This window comes from Saccopteryx bilineata, chromosome 1, assembly GCF_036850765.1.
Source record: "Saccopteryx bilineata isolate mSacBil1 chromosome 1, mSacBil1_pri_phased_curated, whole genome shotgun sequence".
NCBI lineage: Eukaryota > Metazoa > Chordata > Mammalia > Chiroptera > Emballonuridae > Saccopteryx > Saccopteryx bilineata.
The window spans coordinates 157,044,616-157,054,288 of record NC_089490.1 but is presented as its reverse complement, the minus strand read 5'-3'; the positions used below and the strand labels follow the sequence as shown (position 1 = coordinate 157,054,288).

General features: G+C 46.5%; 1 non-coding gene across 1 annotated transcript; it reads right to left on the bottom strand.

The window, feature by feature from the left end:
• Positions 1-4,797: 4,797 nt before the first annotated feature.
• Positions 4,798-4,940, bottom strand: LOC136321292 (small nucleolar RNA SNORA48). Its single transcript, XR_010728561.1, has one exon. It is a non-coding gene; the product is annotated as a small nucleolar RNA SNORA48 (small nucleolar RNA).
• Between the last annotated feature and the right edge of the window lie 4,733 nt (positions 4,941-9,673).

The following is a 9,673-nucleotide window of genomic DNA, read 5'->3' as shown; positions in this document are numbered from 1 at the left end:
GACAGGAAGGGAGAGAGATGAGAAGCATCAATTCTTCATTGCAGCTCCTTAGTTGTTCATTGATTGATTTCTCATATGTACCTTGACCAGGAGGCTACAGCAGAGCAAGGGACCCCTTGCTTAAGCCAGTGACCTTGGGCTTCAAGCCAGCGACCTTTGTGCTCAAGCCAATGACCATAGGGTCATGTCTATGATCCCATGCTCAAGCCAGTGACCCCACACTCAAGCTGGTGAGCCCATGTTCAAGCCGGATGAGCCCATGCTCAAGCCGGCGACCTCAGGGTTTTGAAGCTGGGTCCTCTGCGTCCCAGTCGGATGCTCTATCCACTGCACCTGGTCAGGCTTATTATTATTATTGGTTTTAGAGAGAGGAAGAGAGAGAGAAAGACAGAAACATTGATCTATTCTTGTATGTGCCTTAACCAGGGATCAAACCCACAACCTTTGTGTTTGGGGACTACGTTTTAACCAACTGAGCTATCCAGCCAGGGTGGCCCCTCCCTGTCTTAAGATTCCCCTGGGATACCCCCTCAAACACCTTCCACCTCACCAATAAACTCTCTTATTACGTCTCCTCCTTATGCACCACTGTATCCTCCATTACCAATAAAGAATATAGAGCCCAGCCCCACAGAACATATCAGGAGTGGAGTCATTTATTACCCAGGTCTTACCAAGTTATGTCTTCTCAGAGAAGTTACAAATGGAGATGCAAGAACCATTAGGGTCTGCATCCCTTTTAACATGAAAGACCTTGCCCAATTGCAAAACAAAAAGGAACACGTTTTCAGAAGATCTCAGCAGGTTTGTAGATAAATTTCAAACTTTGACAATGCCTTTTTTTTTTTTTTTTTTTGAGAGGACGTTTAATAAAGCTGGGGACAGTGAAAGGAAGGGCTTAGAATAGAAGAAGCAACAGGAAAGAGCTTACGTGGGGCTGCTTCGGCTCACTAGAAGTCAGAGAGAGTAAAGGAGGTTTTGGAGACAGGTTGAGAGTGTTAGCATAGGATGAGCTCTTGCTGCCCATTGCTTTGGTTGCAAGTCTCATGGGGTCTCTTAGAATTTAGAACATGCATGCCTGAGAGAGAAGGGGCACAGGTGTGCTCCTGGGATGGAGAGCATGCTTGATAATTCCCACCCACACCTTTTTTTTTACAGAGACAGAGAGAGAGAGTCAGAGAGAGGGATAGACAGGAACGGAGAGATGAGAAGCATCAATCACTAGTTTTTTATTGCGCATTGCGACACCTTAGTTGTTCATTGATTGCTTTCTCATATGTGCCTTGACTGTGGGCCTTCAGCAGACTGAATAACCCCTTGCTTGAGCCAGCGACCTTGGGTCCAAGCTGGTGAGCTTTTTGCTCAAACCAGATGAGCCTATGCTCAAGCTGGCGGCCTCGGGGTCTCGAACCTGGGTCCTCCGCACCCCAGTCCAACGCTTTATCCACTGCGCCACCACCTGGTCAGATCTTGATAATGCCTTTTGACTTGACTTGGAGGGACATTCATATTGTCCTGTTCACTTGCTGTACTCCTGAGGGAAAACACAGAATCTGGTTAGCAGCTCAGGGGTATGCTGATGGAATCCCAACTGGATAGACATCCAGTGTGGGTAACTGTAGTCCCAACCCAAGATCTATCCTGGAACTACCAGATGGGACAGGCGGACCTCACTAGAAAGGATGATGAGATACACTGCCTTATAAGGAACATAAAAAAATGTGTCATCAAGTCTGTAAATTATGAAAAAGTAAAAGTGGTAACTCAGAAAAAGGAAAAAAAATTATCCTCTATTTCAGGGCAGACTGATTGAGGCCTTTAGAAAGAATACCAACATAGACCCACCCCCTGCCCCTGAGGGACAAGGCTTACTTGGTCAACATTTTATTAGGCAATACACCCCAGATAGCAGGTGAAAGTTACAAAAGCTTCAATTTGGCCCACAGACCCCAATGACTCTGTTACTGGAAATGACCTTCAGAGTCTTCAGTAATCAAGACCAAGTTGAAAGGGATGAAAACCCAACGTGAGACCAGACAGACCAATAGGCAGGCTCAATTGGTAGCATTTGCTGGCACCTTGCAGCCCCAAGGTCACTCAAGGGAAACATTGGCAGGCCCAAGTAGGGGGCCTGCTTTAAGTGCAATAAGCAGGATCATTGGAGTAGTCAATGTTTTCAAAAGCCAGAACCTTGGTGTCCCCTCCCCAAAGAAGAGCACCGCAGGCCTTGCCCTCTTTGCAACTGGCCAGGTCATTGAAAAGGGACTGTCCCGGCCTGACCTGTGGTAGTGCAGTGGATAAAGCACCGACCTGGAATGCTGAGGTCACCGGTTCAAAACTCTGGGGCTAGCCCGGTCAAGGCACATATGGGACTTGATGCTTCCTGCTCCTCCCCCCTTTCCCTCTCTCTCTCCTCTCTAAAAATGAATAAATTAAAAAGAAAAAGGACTATCTCCAGCTCTGAAGGAAGAGAGGGATACCTGAACCCGTAATGGCCTTATCTAAAAATTACTAAAGGTGCCCAGGATTCCTGGTGGCTCTGCACAAAAGACATAAATAACTACAGAAGAACCCCAGGTGACTGTTGATATAGCAGGTAAAAAAGTTAATTTTTTTTTTTAATAAAAGAGAGAAAGACAGGAAGGGAGAGAGATGAGAAGCATCAACTCATAGTTGAGGCACTTGACGTATTCATTGATTGCTTCCCATACATGCCTTGACCTGGGGCCAGTGACCCCTTACTCAAGCCACCGATCTTTGGGCTCAAGCCAGCAACCATGGGATCATGTCTATAATCCCATGCTCAAGCAGACAACCTTGTGCTCAAGCTGGAGAGCCTGCACTCAAGGCAGCGACCTCAGAATTTCAAACCTGGGACCACAGCATCTCAGGCTGATGCTCTATCCACTGTACCACCACCAGTCAGGCAAAAGTTAAATTTTAAATTTTTTAATTTATTCATTTTTAGAGAGAGAGGAGAAAGAGAAGGGGGAAGGAGCAGGAAGCATCAACTCCCATATGTGCCTTGACCAGGCAAGCCCGGGGTTTTGAACTGGCGACCTCAGCATTCCAGGTTGACACTTTATCCACTGCGTCACCACAGGTCAGGCCAAAAGTTAATTTTTAAAATTGATACAGGAGCCAACTACTTGGCATTAATGGAACATGTGGGATCCTTGACTTTCTTGGCTTGTACCATTATGTGGGTAGACAGGCAGCCTAAAAAAATATTGTACTCCACCTCTCAGCTGTCACCTTCAAGATTGTTTAGTTTCTCTATCCTGGCTGGGTAGCTTAGTTGGTTAGAACATTGTCCCATTACGCCAAGGTTGAGGGTTCAATCTTTGGTCAAAGCACATACAAGAATCAAGCAATGAGACTGACCAGGTGGTGGCACAGTGGATAGAGTGCCAACTTGGGATGCTGAGGACACCGAGGTCACAGTCTTGAGTGCCGGCTCACCAGCTTGAGCACGGGGTCACCGGCTTGAGTGTAGGATCATAGACATGACACCATGGTTACTGGCTTGAGCCCAAAGGTCGTTGGAGCCCCCTGCTCACTCAAGGCACATATGAGAAGCAATAAATGAACAACTAAAGTGCCACAACTATGAATCGATGTCTCTCATCTCTCTCTCACTAAAAAAAAAAAAAAAAAAGGAAGAAAGAATGTCCTGGCCAGTTCACTCTGTGGTAGAATGATAGCCTGGTGTGCAAATGTCCCAGGTTCAATTTCCCATCAGGGCATACAGGAGAAGCGACCATCTGCTTCTCCATCCCTACCACTCCCCCTTCTCTCTCTCTCTCTCTCTCTCTCTTCTCCTCCCGGAGCCATGGCTTGATTGGTTCAAGCACATCAGCCCCAGGCACTGAGAATGGCTCCATGGAGCCTCCTCCTCAGATGCTAAAAATAGATTGATTGCAAGCATGGCCCCAGATGTGCAGAACATGGACCCCAGATAGGGGTTACCGGGTGGATCCTGGTCAGAGCACATGCAGGAGTCTGTCTCTATCTCCCCTCCTCTCACTTGAAAAAGAAGGGGAAAAAAAAAAGAATCAACCAATGAATGCATAAATAAGTGGAACAACAAATAGATGTTTCTTGCTTTCTCTCTCTTTCTCTCTCTCTCTCTCCCTTCTTCTCTCTCTAAAATCAATAAATAAAATTTTAAAAAGATTCTTTAGTTTCTTTTCTTTTAGATTTTATTTATTTATTTTTAGAGAGAGAGAGAGAGAAGAGGGTAGGAGCAGGAAGCATCAACTCCCATATGTGCCTTGACCAGGCAAGCCCAGTGTTTTGAAACAGCCGCCTCAGTGTTCCAGGTCAACGCTTTATCCACTGCACCACCACAGGTCAGGATGTTTAGTTTCTAAACAATTCCTGGGAATGCCAGAATGCCCTCACTTAATGGTCAAGGATTTAATGGTGGCCCTAGTACTAATATCCAACTTCCTAGTTTAACCCAGAGGAATGGCCACTCCATACTTCTCTTGGTCTCTAACCAAGACTCAGCCCACCCTCAGACTCTATCCCAGCCCATATACAGTCTGCTGTCAATCCAATAGTTTGGGACAACGGAGTACAAGGGAGTACCAAACAGGGTTTGCTGGGTGCATCCTGGTAGGGGCACATGCAGGAGTCTGTCTCACTATCTCCCCTCCTCTCACTTAAAAACATTAAATCAAATTAACAAACAAACAAATGGAGGGTATCATGTGGTTCAGAACTTAGGAGCCATTAATGAGGCTGTAGTTTTATTCACTGCATTGTACCCAATCTATATATTATCTTTTTTTTTTATGTGCCCCAGACATGAAACAGCCCTGGCCACCAACACAGGCATCAAGCTAGGATGAACTAGGGCTGAATATCTGCTTTACCCTGACTGATAGAAGAGCAACACCACCAATCAGGTGCCTCCTTGTCCATTGCCAGGGGCTTATATATTATCTTATTCTAGATTCCTCATGAGGCCAAATGGTTTATGGTGCTAGATCTCAACAATTCTTTTTTTTTTTTTTTTTTGCATCCCATTCACCTAGTCATCCACCCTCTCTTTGCTTTTGGATGGACGGATCCTTACACCCAGGTAAGAGCTCAATATACTTGGACTGTCCTTCCTCAAACATTCCAAAACAGTCCTCATATCTTTGGACAAACACTTGAAAAAGTCTCCAGGAACTAAAGTTATAGCATGGAACCATAATTCAGTATGTTAATAATATTCTAATCTTTAGCCCCACCAAACAGAACTCTGACCACAACATCATCTTAGTCCTTAATTTCCTGGGGGAAAAGGGATACTGAGTGTCTTCTAATAAGGCCCTAATTTCCTCAATGGTAAAATATTTAGGCTACCACCTAACCCAGGAATATCTCTTTCTCTCTCTCTCTCTCTCTCTCTCCCCCTCACAAAAACAAACAAGAAAACAACAAAGCTACTTTAAATCTTACAGTCCCCAGACAAAAAAACAAAAAACAGAGCAATTAAGAACCTTTTTAGGGATGATAGGTTTCTGCCAAATCTGCATCTCTGGGTTTGGGTTGATAACTAAACCCCTTTATGAGATAATCAAAGGACCTGATTCTGAGCCATTAAAATGGAACCAGGGCTTAAATTGAGCCATCAAGGCCATCAAATCAACCCTAACCAAGGCTCCAGCCATTGGCCTCTCCCTGGCCTAGGAAAGCCGTTTACTCTATATGTAGCAGAAAATCAAGAGATCACCTTACAAGTCCTACCCAAAAGCTAGGCAGCATTCCTAGGCCAGGGGTTTATTTATCAAAACAATTAGACTCTGTGACAACTGGAAGTCCAGGCTACCAATGGCAACTGCCTTATTAATGGAGAAAGCAACTGAACTGACTCTAGACCACCCTTTAGAAGTCCAAACTCCACATCAGGTTCAATCTGTCCTTGAGGCAAAAGGACATCACTGGCTAATAGGAAAAAGACTTATTAAATACCAGGCCCTTCTCTTAGACTCCCTTGAGTACATTTGAAAAATATGCCAAACCCTAAATCTGGCTACTTTAATTCCTAAAGTGGGCCCTGAAATACCAGCACTTCTTTCATTCCTGTGTTGAAACTATTGAACAAGAGTCTGACCAAGTAGGTGGTGGTACAGTGGATAGAGCATCAGACTGGGATGCAGAGGACTCAGGTTAGAAACCCTGAGGTCGGCCCTGGCCGGTTGGCTCAGCGGTAGAGCGTCGGCCTGGTATGCGGGGGAACCGGGTTCGATTCCCGGCCAGGGCACATAGGAGAAGCGCCCATTTGCTTCTCCATCCCCCTCCTTCCTCTCTGTCTCTCTCTTCCCCTCCTGCAGCCAAGGCTCCATTGGAGCAAAGATGGCCCGGGCGCTGGGGATGGCTCCTTGGCCTCTGCCCCAGGCGCTAGAGTGGCTCTGGTCGCGACAGAGCGACTCCCCAGAGGGTCAGAGCATCGCCCCCTGGTGGGCAGAGCATCGCCCCTGGTGGGCGTGCCGGGTGGATCCCGGTCGGGCGCATGCGGGAGTCTGTCTGACTGTCTCCCCGTTTCCAGCTTCAGAAAAATACCAAAAAACAAAAACAATAAAATAAAAAAAATAAAAAAAATAGAAACCCTGAGGTCGCTGGCTTGAGCATGAGTTCATAGATGTGACCCCATGGTCACTGGCTTGAGCCCAAAGGTCGCTGGCTTGAAGCCCAAGGTTGCTGGCTTGAGCAAGGGGTCACTCACTCTGCTGTGGCCTTCTGGTCAAGGCACATATGAGAAAGCAATCAATGAACAACTAAGGTGCCACAATGAACAATTAATACTTCTCATCTCTCTCATTTCCAGTCTGTCTGTCCCTATCTGTCCCTCTCTTTATCTATTTCTCTGTCTCTGTCACACACACACACACACACACACACACACACACACACACACACAAACTATTGAACAGGTATTCTCCAACAGACCTGTCTGAAAGGACACAGCCCTTGACAATCTTCTATATAAATAAAAATGTTGCCCTGGCCGGTTGGCTCAGCGGTAGAGCGTCGGCCTAGCATGCGGAGGACCCGGGCTCGATTCCCGGCCAGGGCACACAGGAGAAGCGCCCATTTGCTTCTCCATCCCTCCGCCGCGCTTTCCTCTCTGTCTCTCTCTTCCCCTCCCGCAGCCAAGGCTCCTTTGGAGCAAGGATGGCCCAGGCGCTGGGCATGGCTCTGTGGCCTCTGCCTCAGGCGCTAGAGTGGCTCTGGTCACAACATGGCGACGCCCAGGATGGGCAGAGCATCGCCCCCTGGTGGGCAGAGCGTCGCCCCTGGTGGGCGTGCCGGGTGGATCCCGGTCGGGCGCATGCGGGAGTCTGTCTGACTGTCTCTCCCTGTTTCCAGCTTCAGAAAAATGAAAAAAAAAAAAAAAGTAAATGTTCAAAATCTTAAATCTCTAAAAGTTCTTCACCGATTGCTTTGAAATTTTGATACAACGTTGCATTAGAATAAATGCTCTTTTTTATATACCTACTATTATATAGCTATAGATGTCACACCTGTGACTGGTAAAAACATGCTTTTTAAAAAAAAACAGCGCCATCTGTTGGACATAAAAGCAACACACGCTATACTAAATATTTTACAATTTCATTTTAATGTTTCCAATTTATGGTCTATTTACATGCAGCCAGGCTTTAGGATGCACGGTTGCGAGCACAGCGATTGTGTTCTGCAGCTTCAGATCTGCTTTGTTCTCAACAGAATGAATGTGACAGGCTGAGAGTGGTTGAAAGACATCAATGAGAAACAGCAGATCAGCGTCAAACATGACTCCGTGCTCAGCAATCACGTAATTACAATGCCTTGCATTCCGGTACAACCCAGTTGATGATTATAGTTTGAGCCAGCATGTTCTCATTGGAACTATGACTGAAGTGTGTCCTTATTGCAAGGCTCTGAAATTTATTTATTTATTTTTAAAAAATTTTTATTTATTCATTTTTAGAGAGGAGAGAGAGAGGAGAGACAGAGATAGAGAAGTGGGGGAGGAGCTGGAAGCATCAACTCCCATATGTGCCTTGACCAGGCAAGCCCAGGGTTTCGAACCGGCGACCTCAGCATTTCCAGGTCGACACTTTATCCACTGCGCCACCACAGATCAGGCAAGGCTCTGAAATTTAATGGAGAAACAAAAGGAATGTGTTGCGCTGCTGGAAAAATTAAACTGCCTCAACTTGGAGAACCACCAGAGCCATTAAAAACTTTGCTTGCCTGCTGACCTGTGGTGGCGCAGTGGATAAAGCGTCGACCTGGAAATGCTGAGGTCGCCGGTTCGAAACCCTGGGCTTGCCTGGTCAAGGCATATATGGGAGTTGATGCTTCCAGCTCCTCCCCCCCTTCTCTCTCTCTGTCTCTCCCTCTCCTCTCTAAAAAATAAATAAATTAATTAAAAAAAAAAATTTGCTTGCCGGATATACCGCTGAATCAAAGTGTTGGATTCCATGGGAGTCCAAAAAGACCAGAATAACAGGCTTTATAGAAAGGAACAAAGGAATCCTGCCAGGCACTTCTCCAGGGAGAAGGGCACCGGTTACAGACTATGAGGCAAATTTTATAGAGTTTGGGAGAGCCTGAGGGGGTACTGAGTCCAAAGTTCTGGTATGTTTCCTTTTACGGTTTTACAGTTTCGGCTTCCTGGAGCACTCCTCCTTGGGAGGTTGATCAGCTTTCTGGAACTCTTCTGCCTCAGGGGTGATTATCCAGTAAGTAAGGGTGAGGTCAGGCAGCCAGGTGGGACAACCAAAGGACAGTTGGAATTTTATATATCTATCATTTCTCAACTCTGTAGTATGATAAAAAGGAAAAGAGGTGGGGGGAAGGAGAGGGTATGGGGTTCAGGAAAGAGATTTGTCTCAAACTGGCCATCTTCTGGAGCTACTTCCTGCTGTTATACCTATAGGGGGCCTCCTTCATGAACTCCGCCTCGGGCAGTTGGAGTAGGGGTTGTAAAAGCATTTGATTGGGCCCTGGCCAGTTGGCTCAGTGGTAGAGCATTGGCCTGGCATGCAGGAATCCCGGGTTTGATTCTCAGCCAGGGCACACAGGAGAGGCGCCCATCTGCTTCTCCGGCCCTACCCCTCTCCTTCCTCTCTGTCTCTCTCTTCCCCTCCTACAGCCGGGGCTCCATTGGAGCAAAGTTTGCCCGGGCACTGAGGATGGCTCTATGGTCTCTGCCTTAGACGCTAGAATGTCTCTGGTTGCAACGGAGCGACGTCCCAGATGGGCAGAGCATCACCTCCCGGTGGGCATGCCGGGTGGATCCCGGTCGGGCACATGCGGGAGTCTGTCTGACTGCCTCCCCGTTTCCAACTTCAGAAAAATACAAAAAAAAAAAAAAAAAATTTGATTGTAGGTAATCCTGAAGATTTCTCTCCTTTGAGCCTGCAGGAACTTGATAAAGAAAGAGGCAAGCATTAAAATTAGGCACAAAATTAGGATTGGTCCTATAATTGGTGCTAGCATTGAGAACAAGGGTTTTTTTCACCATTGTTTGGAGTAGGGGTGTATTTATAGGGTTCCAGATTTTTGTGTTTTGTGAGAGCAGGTTTCAGGGTTGGTGTGTAGGGTTAGGTAGATTTTTCTAATTTTCTGATTGGTGAAGGTCTGCACTCAGTTCGGTAAGAAACTAGTGAACAAACATAAGAGGCAG